The sequence below is a fragment of the Saimiri boliviensis genome, chromosome 2 (genome assembly GCF_048565385.1).
Source record: "Saimiri boliviensis isolate mSaiBol1 chromosome 2, mSaiBol1.pri, whole genome shotgun sequence".
Classification (NCBI taxonomy): Eukaryota; Metazoa; Chordata; class Mammalia; order Primates; family Cebidae; genus Saimiri; species Saimiri boliviensis.
In genome coordinates this window covers 65,665,315-65,685,451 of record NC_133450.1, presented here as the reverse complement: position 1 = coordinate 65,685,451, position 20,137 = coordinate 65,665,315, and the positions used below count along the sequence as shown (strand labels likewise).

Below are 20,137 nucleotides of genomic sequence, written 5' to 3'. Positions count from 1 at the left end.
ATCAATGTTGATCATTGCAATGCATGTACCATATTCATGGAAGATGTTAGTAACAGGGGAAACTGAATGCAGGGTATGATATGGGAGCTCTGTATTATCGTCACAACTTTTCTATGAATCTCAAATTATTCAAAAAAAAGTTTATTTTTGAAAAATGAAAAAAAAATTGATGCACCTTAAAATGTTTCTTCCATGCCTGGCACCCTATATGGTCTGTAGCATAGGAACAGCCTTTCTGCATTTTCTGAAGGGAATAAAACATATGTATGGATCTGGGCTAGCCGGTTTTTGTCCTATTTTGGAGACAGGAAATGTGTTCTTTGGGTAATTTAAAGGTAAAAGTGCTCACCATAATTATTTTTTTTATACACTAGTTTCTCTGCCTCACATACAGCTCACTCATCATAGCATATTAGACCTATTCATGGCCAGATGTGGTGGCTCATGCCTCTAATCCCCATACTTTGGGAGGCTGAGGCAGGAGGATTGCTTGAATCTAGGAGTTCGAGATCAGCCTGGACAACATCTCAAGACCCCCAACTCTTAAAAAAAAATTAGCAGGGGGCAGTAATGTGCACCTGTAATCCCAACTACTCATAAGGCTGAGGTGGGAGGATCCCTTGAGCCCAGGAGTTTGAGGCTGCAGTGAGCCATGATTGTGCCACTGCATTCCAGCCTGGTAGACAAAGCAAGAAAGATGCTATCTAAAATTTTTTTTAAAAAGCTATTTAATGTTCCAAGAGTATGTTTCATCTAACAGGGTACATTCTGTGACCATTCTGAGTATACTTTTGGGAAATAAAAATATTTATTGTAGAAAACAGATGGAGATTTGGTAGTTGCCCAGGTTGAAGGCAGACCTGGCTTGACCCCAGACCTATGGGAATCCAATTCTTGTCCCTGTGTTAAATACTACCATTTAGAATAGCTTTCCATAATAGGATCAGAGGTGATTTTTTTAAATATTAAAAGCAAACGATTTAATGAGAAAATGCACAGTACAACGAAAATAGCTTGTTATTCAACATATACAGTAGATCTCAAAAATGAAGACAACACACGAAACCAGGGAGCATAAAAATATCAAATCAAAACCCAAAGAACCAGCAGAAAAAAAAATCCTTCAAAAAGACAACTGTTTGCCTTCCTAGTCCAATGCTTTACGGTATGAGAAGCACTGATACCTTCCCGCCCCTACAGGTGGTGTCTTACACATACAGCAGTTAGATCTGTATGGCTGGATTTGGAGGCAATTTTAAATCAGTCTGCACATGGAAAGAAAAAATATGGACCCTCTAGCCTATGGAGGAAGGCAGGAATCGTGTATCTTGTCTTAAATAGATTGATGGTGCAAACATTTAAGTACTTTGTGTAGCAGGTATGTACTCCGTCTTCAATTGAAACGTATTCTTTCGTTCTGGGAAAGATTTACAATTTTCTAAGCAGCAATTTACTTCCAGTCCCAGGGAGGGTTCAGTGGGTAGTGAAAACAAACCAATCAAAATGTTTGAGTAGTAAAAACGCCTGTATGTATTTAGGTGGTGTTTTCTTTTTTTTTTTTTTTTTTTTTTTTTTTTTTTTTTTTTTTTTTTTTTTTTTTTGGTATATAAACTATTAACAGACAAGGCCTACAGACTTATTTCTTCTTGGACACATCCATGGTGTGGCCAGGGTGGCCAGTGGTCTTGGTGTGCTGGCCTGTGACACGAAGGCCCCAGAAGTGGCTCAGCCCCTCTGTGAGCCCGAATCTTCTTCAGTCGCTCCAGGTCTTCATGGAGCTTATTGTCCAGACCATTCTGGAACCTGGCTATGTCTGCCAATCTTTACATCCTTACGACTGTTCAAGAACCAGCCTGGGATCCTGTACTGGCGTGGCTTCTGCATAATGGTGACCACACGTTCCACCTCGTGCTCAGCGAGTTCTCCCTCCTTCTTGATGAGGTCAGTGTCTGCTTTCCTCAACACCACACCCTTAACGGCGGTGACGGCAAAGGCTGTTCGCCGCCGCCCACCGATGTCGGTGTTGAGTACTCGCAAAATATGCTGGAACTTTCCAGGGACCCCTAGGGACATGGCGGCAGCGAAAGCCACGGCGCGTAGGCCTCCTGTAGAAGAGCTGTTAGGCGTTTTTCAGGGGCCTCTATCCAGGCCTGGGGATCCCCTCGGCCAGGGGCTCCCTTTCGTTGCTCTCCTCCCTTCGCTTCAGCTCATTCCCTGCGCTGACCTCTCACTGTGCAGCGTGCGGGCTCTCGGGTGCTGGGTGAATGCACATCCCAAACAAGCCGGTGGCAGAAACAAAGGGCCGGCCCTCAGCGCGGTACCCTCCTGGAGATGGAGGCGGACACGGAGGTGAGACGAGGAATCCTCTGTGCGTTTCGGCCTTCATCGCTCACCTTTTCCTCTGAGGCCACAAACCCTTCCAAGCTGGCTCCCCTCTGGAGAATTTTCTCGAACATTCTGTCTCTCACTGGATGCTTTTTCTGAGCATCATTCGCCGAAGTGAGCAAGAAATAGTGTGATACTTGGCAGAATTCATCCCCATTCCCCTTTTTTAAACTTGATACTTGATACCTCCAGAAGAATATGTGTAACATAAATGTAAGGTATGCCTCCTGCTAATAACATGGACACCTTGAACCCCAGCCCCTGACCCGAGGACGGAAGCATTCTCAATACTATCCCGTGCTGCATCTTCCTCACCACCCCCCGCCCCCGAGAGACCGCTATCCTAAACTGTGTAATTATCATTCTTTTGTTTTTTCAAAATTTATGCTTGTATCACATAAGTAGGTCACTCTAAGCAATATATTGCTTCACTTTGACTTTGAGATGACAAAAGAAACAGCATACCACTGTAGTCAACTGCAGCTTTCTTTTCAGTCTCAATCTTAGGTTTCCAAGATTCATCTACATTGTGTCTAGACTAGAACCTATTTATTTTTGCTTCTATATAATATGCTATCATATGAATATTCCACGGTTTACTCATTCATTCTCCTGGTTTGGAGCATTGGGGCTTTTTTCTGGGTTTTTGCCATTGTGGTCAATGCCATAATGGCCATTCTTGGCAGATGTCTGCTGGAGGCACATGTGTGGGCATCTCCAGTGCAATCGCTCTCAAGTGTGAGGTGGCATCAGAATTGCTTGGAGGGAACACATATTGCTGGGCCCCCTCCCCAGAACGTCTGATTCAGAGGGCCTAGGGTGAGGCCAGAGATGTTGCATTTCGCATAAGTTTCCAGGTGACGTTGAAGCTGCTGCTCCAGGCTCCACTTTGGGAACCATGGTCTAGAGTAAATATCTAGGAGTAGAATGGCTGGGCTGCAGGGTGTGTGCTCGCTCCACGTTAGAAAATAATGCCCAATTGTTTTACGATGCCCCTGTGACATTTTATTTTCCTATGACAGTACAAAAAGTTCCACTGACCACATTTTTACCAACCCTTAATGTTATTCATCCCCTTTCTCTGTATTCAGTGTGACTGAAACTTAGATACTGAAGCAAGTATGTTTGACATTTTATTTAAAGAAGATAGAGGACTTCACATCATTTGGGCGTGTTCTTCCTTGGGCTTAACAAGAGAAGAATGGGCTCTAACAGGTTTTCCAAGGAAAGTAAACAATGTAACAATTAATATAACTTTAACACATTATCTTTTAGCAGAGTCAGGGATAGCCCAATGGTGTCATTTAGGTCCATTTTAGATAGTCATTAGAAAACCAGAGGTGGTTCCTAACATGGTAGCTGAGACCATCAATGAAGCTGTTTTTGTCTATTCTTTCATTGGAATATAATGTTGTTTAATCAAAAGGCACTTCATTTTTGAAAAGATGAATACTCAGAGGAGATGGGATTGAAATTGCTTGTGACAGATAAGATGATCCTAGATTGATTTATCACATGCCAGAACTGGAAGAAGATTGAGAAGAACATTTATTTTTATTTTTATCAGACAGGTCTCGCTCTCTCGCCCAGGCTGGAGTGCAATGGCGCCATCTCGGTTCACGACAACCTCCACCTCCCAGGCTCAAGCAATTCTCCTGCCTCGGCCTTCCAACTAGCTGGAATTACAGGTGTGCAACACCACACCTGGCTAATTTTTGTATTTTTAGTAGAGATGGGGTTTTGCCAAGATGGTCAGGCTGGTCTTGAACTCCTGACCTCAAATGATCTGCCTGCCTCAGCCTCCCAAAGTGCTGGAATTACAGGCATGAGCCACTGCGTCCAGCCAGAGAAGGACATTTAAATAAATAGGAGTTTAGGTGTGCGCAGTGGCTCACACCTGTAATCCCAGCACTTTGGGAGGCCAAAGCAGGCAGATCATCTGAGGTCAGGAGTTCGAGACCAGCCTGGCCAACATGACGAAACCCCATCTCTACTCAAAATACAAAAAATTAGCTGAGTGTGGTGGCAGGTGCCTATGATCCCAGCTACTCGCAAGGCTGAGGCAGGAGAATCACTTAAACAAGGAAAGCAGAGGTTGCAGTGAGCCGAGATTGTGCGACTGCACTCCAGCCTGGGCAACAAGAGTGAAACTCTATCGCAAAAAATAAATAAATCGACAAATAGGAATGCAGATTTCTTTATGCAGGAAATGGTACAATTTGTTGGCTCATGTGGTAGCAAAGTCGAGCATGATGGGAAGCATGTCAGCTTTCATCAGCCAGACAGACCCAAGTTTGAATCCCAGCTCCTCTAGAAAAGCCCAAGTATGTGAACAGGCACAAGTTGCCTGGTCTCTCCTTAGCTTCAGTTTCTTCATCTGTGAATTTGGATTACTCCTGTGTGCCTCACTGGGCTGTTGAGTTTCCACGAAAGAACCTACGGAAAGGGCCCGGCACACAGTAGGGCACTAAGTACATGTCATGCCTCCTCTTTTTCCACTCAAACAGGTTGTATAAGAACAAGGACTATTCTGCTTCATACCCATTAGGATGCCTGTTATTATTTATTTTTTTGAGACAGAGTCTCACTCTGTCATCCAGGCAGGAGTGCAGTGGCATGATCGTGGCTCACTGCAGCCTTGACCTCCTGAGCTCAGGTGATCCTCCCACCTCAGACTCCCAAGTAGCTAAGACTATAGTCATAAGCCATTGTACCGTGCTAATTTTTTGCAGATTTTGTAGAAGTGGGGTTTCATCATGTTGCCCAGGCTGAGGATATCTCACTTCTACTTATTAAAAACAACAACGACAACAACAAAAAGGAAAATAGCAAATGTTGTTGGTGAGGAGGTAGAGAAACTGGAACCCTTGTGCATTGCTAGTGGGAATGTCAAATGGTGGGTCCCCAAAAAATTAAACAAAATTACCATATGGTCCAGCAATCCCACTTCTGAATATACCCAAAAGAATTGAAAGTAGGATCTTGAAGAGATATTTATGCATCCATGTTCACAGCAGCATTATTCACAGTGGCCAAGAGGTGGAAGCAACCCAACTGTCTGGTGATGGGTGAATGGAAAACAAAATGTGGTCTATACATACAATGGAATATCATTTGGCCTTAAAAAAAAAAAGAAAAGAAACTCAGGCACATGCTAACAAGAATGAACTTTGAGGACATTATGCTATGTGAAATAAGCCAGTCACGAAAGAACAGAGTGTATAATTCCACTGATATGCTAGACCGTAGAGGACAGAAAGTCAAATCCAGAGACAGAAAGTAGAATGGAGGCCAGGCATGCTGGTCATGCCTGTAATCCCAGCACTTTGGGAGGCTGATGTGGGTGGATCACCCGAGGTCAGGAGTTTGAGACCAGCCTGGCCAACATGGCAAAACCTCATCTCTACTAAAAATACCAAAAATTAGGTGGGCATAATGGCATGCACCTGTAATCCCAGCTACTAGGGAAGCTGAGGCAGGAGAATTACTTGAACCTGGGAGGTGGAGGTTGCAGTGAGCCAAGATTATGCCTCTGCACTCCATCCTGGTCGACAGAGTGAGACTCTGTTGCAAAAAAAAAAAAACAAAACAAAGCAAAAAAGAAAGTAGAATGGAGTTTGCCTGGGATTGAGAGGAGGAGGGAATAGGGAATTATTGTTTAGTGAGCCTCTAGTTTCCATCTTGCAAGATGAAATGAGCTCTGCAGATGGTGGTGGTGGTTGTACAATGTGGATTTACTTAATGCCACTGAACTGTCCATTAAAAGTAGTTTCATGTTACGTGTATTTTACAACAATAAAAACAAAAAGAATAATTATTATTACCATTTGTACATCAGTTTACTGTTTACAAAGCCCTGTTCCATGTCTAATTCTCGTAACACCCCAAGAAACACTACTTCGGTGATCCTCATTTTTAGTAGAAATGGGGTTTCACCATGTTGGCCAGACTGATCTTGAACTCCTGACCTCAGGTGATCCTCCTACCAGAGGAGGATCCTGCCTTCCTCGCTGGCATTTGTATGTGTTCTGCCTTTCTCACTGTACACCATTTTCATGCTAGAACAGCTGTGTGCTTGAGTCACAGCTCCATGGCTCATTTAACGTATGGACGACAGGATCGTTATAGACAGGAGACATGTGACCTGTTCTCTTCCTTGACACTGTGAAGAAACGTCAGCAGGAAGAAAGTTTACATTATTGAGAACTTGCTATGGGCCAGACACTTGAAAAGCTTGATGATATTTAAACTTCACCAAACTAATCTATCTCTGAGGTAGATTCAATTATTAGTCTCATTTAATACATGACAAATCAGACACAGACCTCAAAAACATGCTGAGTGGAAGAAACCAGTTGCAAAAGACCATATACTGTGTGATCCCATCTATATGAAATGGCCACAACAGGTAAATCTCTAGAGACGGAAAGTAGATTAGTGGTTGCCTACAGGATGAGAGTTTAAGTGGAAGCGGGGAGTGACTGCTAGTGAGAATGAGGTTTCTTTTGGGGGTGATGCCAACGTTCACTGTGGAGGCTGTAGAGATGGTTGCACAGCTCTGTGAATATCTGAAGACATTGAAATGTGTACTTTAAATACATAAACTGTATGGTGCGGATTGTATCTCAATAAATCTGGGGTTTCAAATCTTATTTAGAACAAAAATAAAACAGGCAAAAAACAGTTAAGAAATTGCCCAGTGTTGCAGAGCTACCAAGTAACAGGGCTCGGATTTGAACCAGACAAGTTGAGTCCCGAATCCACACTTCTGGCTTTCCCTCTTCCCTTTGTCTGCCTGAGAAACTCTTCCTGCGCCTTTGAGACACTGCCCAGCTCTACTCTTCTGCAAGACTTCTCTGATTTCCAGGCAGCTTCCCCGATGATCCCTCTCCTGAGGCCACGCTGTCCAAAAAGCAGCTGCTCTAGAGAGCTTTTCACAGTGCACTGTGAGGCAGCCTACCCATTTGCTTTCTTGATATAACTCCATGGGTGCTTCCCATCTACATTCTCAGAGCCTACCTCGTGTTGGCACCAATTACATGTATCAAGTCCCAGCAATGTGACTGAAACCATGGGACATAGGCCAGACCCTTCTACAAAGCATCCTTTGGCACCAGAGTCAAAGAAGACTCCTGCTTGTGGTCCCAGCTTCTCAGGAGGCTGAGATAGGAGGATCTCTTGGGCCCAGGAGTTCGAGGCTGCAGTGGGCTGTGACTGTGCCACTGCACTGCAGCTTGGGCAACAGAGTGAGACCCCGTCTCCATCTTGTAAAGCCTGTGCAGTTGATAAGATGGGAGACTAAGTCAGCATGTATATAATTTGAGGGAAATGCATTGCTGCCTCTAGAAAAACATCTGCAAGTTCATGTCCAAGTGGGAGAAATAAACACTACTTCCTTGTACATAGAGGTAACACTTCTTAACTTTTCTTGTTTTTTACTGTCTTTCTTCTCATTGTAGTTTATGAAATTTAGGCCTCAGATGATTAGTCAGAACTGAGCTGAAATTGGACATAGGTAGGAATTTTCAGAAAAATTAACTCTCCATAAGAAAGATCCAGCGCTTATGAAATGTTGATGTTTGTAGACACACACACACACACACACACACACACACACACACACACAAAGACTGAATGGGAATACATCAAGGTGTTCACAGTAACAGCAGTTCACATTATTGAACGCTTATGTGCTAAGTGTTTTACGTTAGTCTAGGATAATAGCATAATAGATTACGTTATAGTCTCATTTAGTCCTCATACTATTATGCTATTCTCCACCTCCCTCTTTACTGACAGAGAAACTGAACTGCAGAGAGACGTGTTTGATCCCTTTTCTGAACAGCAGGATTATGAATAGTGTTTCGCATTTTCTGAATTTCCTATAATGAAGATATATTATTGTGAATAACAAATACAGAATGTTATTATAATCAAACATTATTAAAAACAAACCATAAGAAACAGGAACTGCTGGGAAGAAAACACTTTCCTTGACGATAAGGCTGCCCTGAATTGGGAATTGTGGAGCTCACAGTAGCCTACTCATCATAGACGTGACTGATTTGAGAGTTTTACCCTGCCTCCAAGGTTTACTAAATTCATCTTACTTTCAAAATTATCAAGAGATACACTGCACGTTGTTAAGTTGCAGAGAATGGGGCCTAGTGGCTCACTCGGGGAACTCACACCTCCACACCGCTGACCCAGGTCTTCTAATAAAAACATTCACATCTCTACTGAATCCTGCAACTGAGACTCATTCGAAAAGAAAACAGAGATAAGGATGAAGTAGGTTTCATGAAAGAAACCTCTTTATGTGCTTGATGATTTCTTGGCAGAGGAAAGGGGAAGTGTGTTGCCGTCAGGCGTCTCCTTGGGCCACATCGGGACCCAGCCCGCCCGCCATGGCATGAGGTCAACATTGATCTCACTGAGGACCAAGGGAAGGGAGGTGCTGAGGTTCACCGACATCTCAAACTGTTTCAAGGCTGATAAAGGATGCTGCCTAAGTGATTTTTCAGATTTCTAAAACATCAAGACGCTGAGGTTCCATTGTTTTCTATTTGGCGGCCACTGCCCAGTGCTGGGTCTCGAAAGGAGCTTTTCTGCCTTCCTCACCATATGGCAGATGATTTTCACAGGCCTGTGGACAGGCGTTAGAGAGAAGATGGCCTGAAATGTCACGGATAGGATGTGGCTCCCATGTCAGGGTTCAGCATGAGAAGGGTCTGGCCTTGTTGGAGGGAGGTTGGAAGGCCTTTTTCTTGCTTTCAAACTTTAAGTCATGCTGGTCCCCTCTTCAAGAAAAGAAATCTTTTTCGCTCTGTGTTTAAGTTTTCATTTCTGGTTGAGCATAGGGATCGGGCATTGTTTGTAGAGTATTAAAGAAGCTTTCCAAAGGGGATCTATCAGAAGAGTCCACCTTCGTGGTGACAGCTGGGATGTCTGTTAGCTGCTTTTTCTTCCCCCGAACAGATGAGAACATGCATTCAGCTGTCATCACTTCTCAGGCATAAAGGAAACCCACTTCACGGGTGCTGGGAGCACCAGCGGACACCCCGCGTCACAACACAACATCTGCAAGACACACACACCTGGCCTGGGAAGCAATGTGGTGGACAGACTGGGGGATGGCATCCAGAAATAGAAACATGCCACCAGGAGGGAGGTTGGTCTGCGGGTCATGAAAAGTAGCCAGAATGTGGATGACATCAGAAGGGACAAGCAGAAGGTTGAACATGGAGGAAGTTTATGCACATTGAGCTCACATTTCACACCTCTGGCCTGCTGTTTCCACATTTCCTGTAGATGAAATGGATGGAGTAGATGGTCCCCGATCTGTTTTGCAGGTCTCCATGTTTGATCCTGGTCACTTCTAAATGGGAACAGGCAGACGGGAACAGGTGGCTGCTGATCGAGTTCAGGTGCCCGTGGATGAGGAATCTGGAGACTCTTGGCAAATAAATCTTAAGTCCAGGTGAGAAAAGAGACTCCTTTAATAAGGACCCCAAGGAAGGCAGATCAGAAGTCTCTGCCTCAGAGTAGGGATACAAGTGAATTGATTTAAGGAGGAGAAAATTTTTAAAAAAATCTTAGCAAAACCTGAACTGCCTAAGATTTTATTGAAAGCAAAATAATCAATACCCTTGATAGTTATTATCACACAGACAGCACACAGCATTGTGTAGTAAAATAGTTATTGACTGGCTTTCTTGCCAACTGAATTTTGAGCTGTTTGAGAGCAAGTAATCCTTCATCTGTGTCTTGTTGTCTGGCTGGAATAGACATTAAATGAAGCCCCAGGACACACTGAATGGAGAAAGCCTGGCAAAAGAGGGAAGGAACTGCATTCCTCCCACCCCTCATTCCAGGCTGAACTGGGAGGAATCTACAGACCCAGTATTTGACAATGGCACTTTGGGGCCGAACATGGTGGCTCATGCCTATAATCCCAGCACTTTGGGAGGCCAAGGCGGCAGATCACAAGGTCAGGAGATCGAGACCATCCTGGCTAACACAGCGAAACTCTGTCTCTACTACAAATACAAAAAAGGTGGGCAGAAGTGATGGCTGGTGCTTGTAGTCGCAGCTACTTGGGAGGCTGAGACAGGAGAATCGCATGAACCTGGGAGGCGGAGGTTGCAGTGAGCCAAGATCGTACCTCTGCATTCCAGCCTGGGTGACAAAGTGAGATTCCATCTCAAAAAGAAAAAAATTGTTGAAGAAAATAGCACTTTGGATGGTGAAAGGCTACCCCCACAAAGGTCTTTAAAGTTTCAAGGGGATGCTCATTAGCATCTTCATGTGTATTTCTCTGGCCAAGATAGATAATGAAAGAAATGGAAGGAAGAACAAAGCAAGGGTCACTAAATCACAAAACAGGCAGTGAAAGTGTAGTTTCTAGAAGGAATTACCCACAGGTCATGGAGCAGTTCACCAAGTTGTTCTGATTCATGTTTCTTCTTTTCATGTTTGTGCTCATTTAAAAAGAGCCAAAGTCCACACAGAAAAGTAGTAAAGCTTCTGCCTTCATGGCCTTCAGTTTCCTTTCTCCCAACCATGGCAGGGGCCTCTGCCTACTGCACCCCGCTGCGTTTCCTGCTCGTAACAAGGTACCCAATGAACTTGGCAGCCTTTTTCTTTTTTCAACTTTTCTGTCTTTAGCCAATGTTTCCACTCTTGTTTTATTTTATTTTATTTATTTATTTTTGAGATGGAGTCTCGTTTTGTCGTCCTGGCTGGAGTGCAGTGACATGATCTCGGCTCACTTCTACTTCTACCTCCTGGATTCAAGTGATTCTCCTTCTTCAGCCTCCCAAGTAGCTGGGATTACAGGTGCATGCCACCATGGATGGCTAATTTTTATATTTTTCATAGAAAAGTGGTTTCACCATGTTGGCCAGGCTGGTCTCGAACTCCTGACCTCAGGTGATACACCTGTCTCAGCATCCCAACATGCTAGGATTACAGGCGTGAGTCACTGTGCCTGGCCCTTCTTTTTTTTTTAAATGATACGCTGAGAACAAATGAAAGAAGGCTCTTAGTTGTAAAGTTATTTCTAAAAATGGAGGAAATAAATGAGTTGTAAAATTGTGAACAGTGTAATTGACTCCCAGCTGTGTGTTTATTACATTAGAACTGCCAGTGTCAGAATATATTTTCCCACTCAGTGGTTTGACACAGTGGTAATAAGTCTTATACACACAATTGTGTGTTTAAGAAGCTGTGGCTTCTTATAATTAGAGATTGATTCCACTGTTAGGCTGGCAAGTGGGCCAGCTTTTAGTGTGAAGACAGGATTGGTTCTCTGAGGAGTTGCTGTCATCTGTGGTGGAGTAGGGAGATTTTCTAGGGCTGATTATCCAACCATTGGCAATATCTCCTCCTCTGACTTGAGGCATGTTGATCATTCCCCTGCTTATCAGTACCCATAGCAGAGAAAAAAAATGTAGGGTCGAAGAAGCTAAGAAATTCAAAGCAATTAATTTGACTTTTTACTTACAGCTTTTTATTTCATGCTATTTTTTTCAAAACGTAAATAGCTTTATTATTATTTTGTTTGTTGAAGTAATATGTGCTCATTGTAAATATATATATGTGTATATATATATATGTATATGTATACACACACACACACACACAGAGCCAGGTGCAGTGGCTCACACCTGTAATCCCGGCACTTTGGGAGGCCAAGGGAGGTGGATCACAAGGTCAGGTGTTGAAGACCAGCCTGACCAACATAGTGAAACCCTGTCTCTACTAAAAATACAAACATCAGCCAGTGTGATGGTGCGTGCCTGTAATCCCATCTACTCAGGAGGCTGAGGCAGGAGAATTGCTTGAACCCAGGAGGAAGAGGTTGCAGTGAGCCAAGACTGCACCACTGCACTCCAGCCGGGGTGACAGAGCCAGACCCTCTCTCAAAAAAAGAAAAATACACACACACACACACACACACACACACACACACACACATATATATATATATATACACACACAATTCAGAAATGTCTCAAGTATAAAGTCCTATTGACTCCCCCAAAATAACTACTATTAGGAGTTTTCCCTCTATCCATACAGCTCTTTCTGTCCATGACTGAAACATATGTTACCATTTTGATTTCCACATGGGATCATATTATTTATGGAATTCTGTAACGTTTCTTTTTCCCAATGTGCTGATGTCATATGGTTGATAAAATATGACAGTGTGTACTTGACATGGAATCGCTGAGATCTCAAAGATGCCATGTACAGCTGTGTGATGAGCACACTGCACAAAGGCCCCCAGCTGAGGGGTAAATCCGCCCTGCATGCACTCCATAGCCTGCACCCATGGGGGCTTTATTTCTCAGAGGGGAGTCTCTTTCTAATTTGCACAGATTGGTGCTATTTTCGCTAGTGACATCTCTTTGACTACTAGTAAGAGGTTGCTTCTGTGCTCATTTAAAAATGGGCTTAATTTTCTAGGCCGGCACAGTGGCTCACGCCTGTAATTCCAGCACTTTGGGAGGCCAAGGCAGGCAGATCACGAGGTCAGGAGATAAGACCAGCTGGGCCAACATGGTGAAACCCCATCTCTGCTAAAAATACAAAAAAATTAGCTGGGTATGGTGGCGCATGCCTGTAGTCCCAGCTACTTGGGAGGCTGAGGCAGGAGAATTGCTTGAACCCAGGAGGCGGAGATTGCGGTGAGCCATTGCACTCCAGCCTGGACCACAGTGCGAGACTCTGTCTCACAACAACAACAACAGCTTAATTTTCTGTTTTATGGCCCAGAAGAAACAGCCAGGGGAAGAGTAAGGCCAGAAAGAAACCCAGGCAGTGTCTAGAAGGCAACGGTGGGGCTCCAGGGAAGTCAGCAAGGCACAGAGGGTTTGCTTCCATTAATCAGGCACAGTGGAGCCAAGAAGGCTCTGGAAGGATAGAATCACATGGGACCAGTGTGGTTCAGGCGTCCAGTTGGCACTGGACATGTAGCAGAGGCAGGTGAGGTCCGTCCTCTCACAGAGCTTCCGCTTTCTCGTAAGAAGTGCATAAATACATGAGAAGTAACTTAAGGTGAGGCAAGCACTGTCAAAACAAACAAAACCAGACTGTGATGAGCGAATGCGGCTGGGGAGCGGGGCAGGCTGCTCTTTAGGTGGCCAAGGGTCTGGGGAAATGATATTGAAGCTGAGACCTGCAACCAGCAGTGTGAATGAGGACCTGGGAAAGAGCATTCCAGGCAGAGGGAAGAGCAGGTGCCAAGGCCCTGCGGTGGGCCAGTGTAGCTGAGGCACAGTGAGCGAGGGGGAGAGCGTGACGAGATGAGGCAAGAGTTCAAGCATGCAGGGCCCTGTAAGGCAGCGAGGAGCTGGAGTTCTTTCCTTTTGTATAGCGCAGTGTCATTGAAGGATTCTAAGCAAGGGATGATGAGATACAGTTTATATTTTTTAATGATCACGCTCATAATAAAACATTAACGATTTATTCCGAAGCTGAGAGGAAACAGTGTTGTACGTGGCAAGAAAAGAAGCAGAAAGGCCCGCTAGGGGCTGGGGCGGTGGCTCACGCCTGTAATTGCAGCACTTTGGGGAGCCGAGGCAGGTGGATCACTTGAGCCCAGGAGTTCAAGACCAGCTTGCGCAACATGGCGAAACCCCATCTCCGCTAAGAATACAAAAATTAGCTGGGCGTGATGGCACATGCCTGTAGTCGCACCTGCTTGGGAGGCTGAAGCACGAGGATCGCCGGAACCTGGGAGTTCAGTCACACCTCTGCCCTCCAGCCTGGGTGACAGAGCAAGACTACATCTCAAAAAAAGAAACACAAAAAACCACTAGAAACATGCGAAGTGGTCCAGCCCAGCAGTGTGATCTTTGACTGTGGGGTGACCGTGCAGATGGCGGATAGTCAGAGTTGAGGTGTTGGGATGCAGGATTCACCGTCTCTGGGGAAGCAGGCAAATTATCATGAAAGAGACTGGAGAAATAAGGGTTAAAACAGGCCCCTTGACTTTGGGGTTTGAGGTTGGAGGGTGGTTATAAGAACAAAGAGAAAACCCACACCTCAGAGCCTCTGAGCCATCATGCAAGGCTCCTTAAATTCAAGAAGTAGATTCCCTCAGTGCCTGTCCTCACCTATAGAGTAAAAGACTTAAGAGACTTGTTCCTTTCTTCTGGTTCTTGAAGTCCTACTACCCATCAAGCAGATTCTAGTCCTTGAAGGCCCATTGAGAAGCAACGCACCATACTGCAAAGCAGGAATTTAGATATTGGGGGAAGAGGGAACAAAGGAGGGGTGCCATTAACTGTTAAACATTGGTGCAGGGCTGGGGACTGTAAGTTGTCATCCCTCCCAGATGAGTCCCTCTCTCTAAAGAGAGAAATCTGGTACTAAAACTGGAGAAGCACAGAAATAAATTGAAGCTCATTTCATTTTAATGTCGCGCCCTTGAAAATCCCACAGGATTCCCTCTAAAATCCTGCTGTACCCTCTGAATTATCTGAGGAAGATTAATCATGCCCGGTAGAGTTTGTGGGTTAAGGATTTGGTTGGGAACAGGATAAATGTGCTTGTGACTTCTGTACGTTTTAAGTTCCGTGATGAGAAATAAATCAGCAAAGGTCATTCTCTCCCTGGGGCAGTGGATGTTTTAATGATCATTCCTCTGGCTACTTTTGGCAGAGTTCAGAGTAAGTAAGTAAATGACGGCAACTTTGAGACAATGTGTGGTAGAGGGGTCTTGAGCCTCCCGCAGCTCTCAGCCACCCAGCTCTCACAGTAGAGGAAGGCGTGTTATTTCTCAACTGACCAATTTAAGCTCCTACCCATAGCGAATGAGAAGGAAGGGCATCACTCCACCACCTGCCACCCCATCCCCTGGAAATAGGGGTCCTCCTGGACACTCTAGCTTCTCCAGGTCAAAACCAGGAGACCCTGCCAGCAGCCCCTCCTCCTCCTTTCCTTGTCCATCCCCCAGGAAGTGACTCTAAAGTTGACTGCATTCTCAGGAGGGTTTTTCTTCAATGCAAACACACACAAGAAAGTGGCGTCACACTTAAGCTTCATAGTATAACCAGAGCGATTTGTTTCAAACCAGAGCTTTTATTTCTTGCAGCTTTATTGAACTATAATTGACATACGGTAGTCTGCACGTATTTGACAATTTAATGAATACACAAATGCATACGCATACATGCACTCCTGAAACCACCTATGCGATTTAGGTAAGGAACAGATGCATCATGCCCAAGCATCCTTATGCCCTCTTGTTTTGTTTTGTTTTGTTTTGTTTTCGAGATGGAGTTTTGCTCTCGTTGCCCAGGCTGCAGTGCAATGGCGAAATCTTGGCTTACTGCAACCTCAGCCTCCTGGGTTCAAGCAATTCTCCTGCCTCAGCCTCCCAAGCAGCTGGGATTACAGGTGTGTGCCACCATGTCTGTCTAATTTTGGTATTTTTAGTAGAGACAGGGTTTCACCATGTTGGTCAGGCTGGTCTCAAACTCCTGACCTCAAGTGATCCACCAGCCTTACCTCCCAAAGTGCTGGGATTACAGGTGTGAGCCACCACGTCTGGCCTTATGCCCTCTTGTAACTCAGCTCTCCCTTCCCCATTCCCAGGTAACTAGAAATCTGCTCTCTGTCACTGAGACTTACCTTGCATTTTCTGGAATTATACAGAATTGGAATTGCACAATATATGTTCTTTTTTGATTGGCTTCTTTCACTCAGCATAATCATTTTGAGATTTATTTATATTGTTACATGCATCAATAATTTGTTTTCTTGCTTTGGCTGTCCAATTTTTTAAGCGTCATTTGTTAAAAACATGTTTCATTTCCAAGTGTATTGCCTTGGCACTGTAAGGGAGGAAAAATACATTTTTCCTGTACCCTCCTAGGTTCTTAAGTTGGCCTTGTAAATTAAGCTGATGAAAGACAGATTAAACAAACAGGGTTATTAACATGTCAGGGAACCAAATAAAGCTGGAACGGCCAAGAAACAAATCTCTCAAACACCGAACTGGGAAGGAAGGGGTGATTTATTCAGCCAGGAGCAAGGCATCATAGCTGCCTAGCAGCCAAGCTCATCCAACAAAGAAAGACCCTGCCCTTATAAAGGCTTACAACTCTAAAGATCACGCCTGAAAGGGTCTTGGGTTTATAACTTTAGAAATTACATGTGAAAGGGTCTTGGTCCATGGAGTAGGCATGAGGTAGGGGTTTGATCCTGTTTAAGTAAAAACAATGCCTTCTGGAAAGATTCCTCCATACCATGCCTATGACCTACAAGAGGGCGATTAAGGTGGTTCCGGTCTGCCAGCCTTTACTTCTATTGAAATGAAATGTGAAAGTCAGGGGAAGGTGGTCTGAGATGCTTAAGTCTCCCTCTTCAATTAACATGTGCTTACATGAGTAACAACAAGGTTGGTTAGGAACTGGGCTTACATAGCACCTTAACAAAAGAACAATATATTTTTAAAGAAGTGACAAGACAAAGGAAAACGGCTACAAGTTTCTAGGGGAACAAATTATGGGAAGGTAACTGTATGGGGGAACTAGTGGAAGATAAGGGCTAGTTAACAAGGTTTGTTACATAGATTCCTCCGGGCGAATTTGCTGGGTTGATAAAGATCTAGAGTTGTCTCCTGAGATTAATGTCTGTCCTTCCTAGTAAAGAAAAAAAGGTGGGGACATTTTTACAAATTTATTTCCCTATTTTATTAAAAGAGCAGAAACTTCTTTGTTTCTCTCTCTCTCTCTCTCTCTCTCTCTCTCTCTCTTTCTCTCTACCTCTCTCTCGACAGGGTCTCTCTCTGTCTCTAGGGCTGTAATGCAATGGTGTGATCTTGGCTGACTGCAACCTCTGCCTCCTGGGCTCACATCAGCCTCCCAAAGTGCTGGGATTCACAGCTTTTTAAATATCTGCTTCTTCTCAATTGCCTTCAGCTCAGAATAATCCTTATACAAAAGCAGCACATTTAAGGTGGCATATTCTGCTATCCTTCAGCACCTTTGTAAAAAAATAAGTTGATCATGTATGTGTGGGTTTATTTCTAGACTCTTTTGCGTTCCACTGATGTACGTCTCTGTCTTTACACAATCACATTATCTAGATTATTGCACCTTTATAAGAGGACTTGAAATCAAGTAGTGTAAGTCTTGTTAAAAGAAAAACTTTAGGCAAATTAAATTTAGTAGCGTTAATTGAGCAAAGAACAATTCACGAATCAGGCAGATCCTAGAACCAGGGCAAATTCAGTGAGACTTTGGGACTACTATGTGCATTGTTAACATTTTAAACAGAAAAATGGAAGAGAGGTACAGAAAACAGAAGTGAGGCAGAGAAAAAGAGCCCAATTGGCTCCAGCATAGCATTTGCCTTACTGAACACGATTTGAACAGTTGGCTGCTGGCAACTGATACCAGACTGAGACTCAGCAAAGGCAAATTCCTATTTGCTTTTCAAATGGTGTATGTACTAAGTTAGGTTGCAGTTCATTATGTAGGACTTGGACGGAGGCCTCTAAAGCCCAAATTTCATTAAACAGTCTCTAACGTTGTTCACTTTCAAAGTTGCTTTGGCATTCCAGGTTCCTTGTATTTCCATGTGCATTTCAAAGTTAACTGGTCAGTTGCTATAAAAATGCTGCTGGAATTTTGATTAGAGTTGTATTGGATCAATCTGGGAGAACTGACATTCTAACAAAATATTGTATTCTGATCCATAAACATGACATCTATCTCTACTTATTTAGGTCTTTTTTAAGTTTCTCTCAGTAATCTTTTGTAGTTTTTAGTGTACAGATCTTGTACATCTTTTGTCAAATTTCCCTAAGTATTTTATATTTTTGATGCTATTGCACATATCTTAGTTCCATTTTTTATTGTCCATCACTAGTATATAGAAATAGAATTGTTATATTTTGTCTCCTGCAACTTTGCCAAACTTACATATTAGTCTTGATTCTCTGCTAGATTCCACTGGATTGTCTACATAGACAATTATGTCTACTGTGAATGAGACTGTTTTACTTCCTTTTTTTGAGGCAGAGTCTCACTCTATCACCCAGGCTGGAGTGTAGTGGGGTGATCTCGGCTCATTGCAATCTCCGCCACCTGGGTTCAAGCCTCATGAGTAGTCTGCCACTATACCCTGCTAATTTTTGTATTTTTAGCAGAGATGGGATTTCTCCATATTGGCCAGTTGGTTTCACTCTTGACCTCAAGTGATCCACCCACCTCAGCCTCACAGAGTGCTGGGATTACAGACTTGAACCACCATGTCTGGCCTCTGTTTTACTTTCTCTACAATCTGCTTTTTATCTCTTTTGCTTGCCTGATTGCACTAAAACCTCCAGCACAATGTTGAATAAAAATGGTGAGAGTGGATATCCTACACTTGTTCCTGATTATAGGACCCTGCTAAGGAACACCTATTTTATCCTATGAGCAACAGAGTGCTAATAGAGAACTTTAGGAAAGAAGGTAATAAATGAGATTCACTCTAGTAATCATCACTCAACTTGTAAGATGCTGGACAGAATGAATAACAACACACCATCCTTGCTATCCAGCAGCTCCCAGTCAAATACAGGAGGTCAACATTTTGCGCTGAACTGGAAAGATGCTGTAAAAGTGCTATTTTGGTGGTAAAATCCAGTTGTGCCTCCCTGAGAGATGAATAAGGTCAGGAAAGGTTTATATATTGCATGGTGTATTAGTCCATTTTCATACTGCTATGAAAAAATACCCAAGCCTGGGTATTTTATAAAGAAAATTTATAAAGAAAAAGAGGTTTAATGGAGTCACAGTTCCATGCAGCTGGGGAGGGCTCACAATCATGGCAGAAGGCAAAGGAGGAGCAAAGGCACATGGCTGCAGGCAAGAGAGTGTGTGCAGGGAAACTGCCCCTTATAAAACCATCAGATCTCATGAGATTCACTGTCACAAGAACAGCATGGAAAAAACCTGCCCCCATGATTCAATTACCTCCCACCAGGTCCCTCCCACGACATATGGGGATTATAGGAGCTACAATTTAAAATGAGATTTGGGTGGGGACACAGCCAAACAGTATCACAGGGTTTGCCTATTGCTGTGGCTGGGGATAAGCAATGAGATCATCATAGGCATGGTGAGATGTGAAGAAGGCTTACACCAAGGTGCTTGGGTCATGGTGATGGAGAGAAAAATTCAGGAGGCATTTTTGAGAAGGAACTTGAGTACAGACTGAATTCATAGACATGGGAGAGGGCAAAAGATGATTGCAGTTTCTAACTGGATTCCACAAATGCAAATAGAGCACTTATTATGTCCAGGCTTTGTGCTAGGCACTGAAGACATAACAGCAATCAAGTAATCCACAACCCTCCAACTGTTTAGCATCTGGTAGGTGAGACAGACAAGTAAACCAGCAATTACAATACAGAGCTATGGCTACCAGAGGGATATGTACACATTGCTCACATAAAGATATATAAGAGCTCACAAGAGGGACCCATAACCTAGTCTTCAGAGATTTCATGGAATTGTAATGTTTAAACCGACTTGAAATACACTGTCAAAATTCCCTAGCCAAAGAAGGGAGTGGAAAAGTGAAACAGGGTCCCAGGCTGAGGCACAGAAGCTGGAAGGAACGTGACTTGTTTGGGGATGATAGTTCAGTATGGCTGGTTTTGAACCTGGGAGGTCCGGTTATACAGCCCAGGTACTTAACTGCTATGCTCTCCTGTTAAAGGTAAGATCTGGGCCAGGTGTACTGG

General features: G+C 43.8%; 1 protein-coding gene and 1 pseudogene across 1 annotated transcript in view; one reads left to right on the top strand and one right to left on the bottom strand.

Moving 5' to 3' along the window:
* The window catches only part of KCNK13 (potassium two pore domain channel subfamily K member 13), a 113,804-nt gene that overhangs the window by 58,392 nt on the left and 35,275 nt on the right, over nt 1-20,137 (top strand). The window lies entirely within an intron of this gene.
* LOC104653193 (small ribosomal subunit protein uS13-like) lies at nt 1,545-2,093 on the bottom strand (annotated as a pseudogene).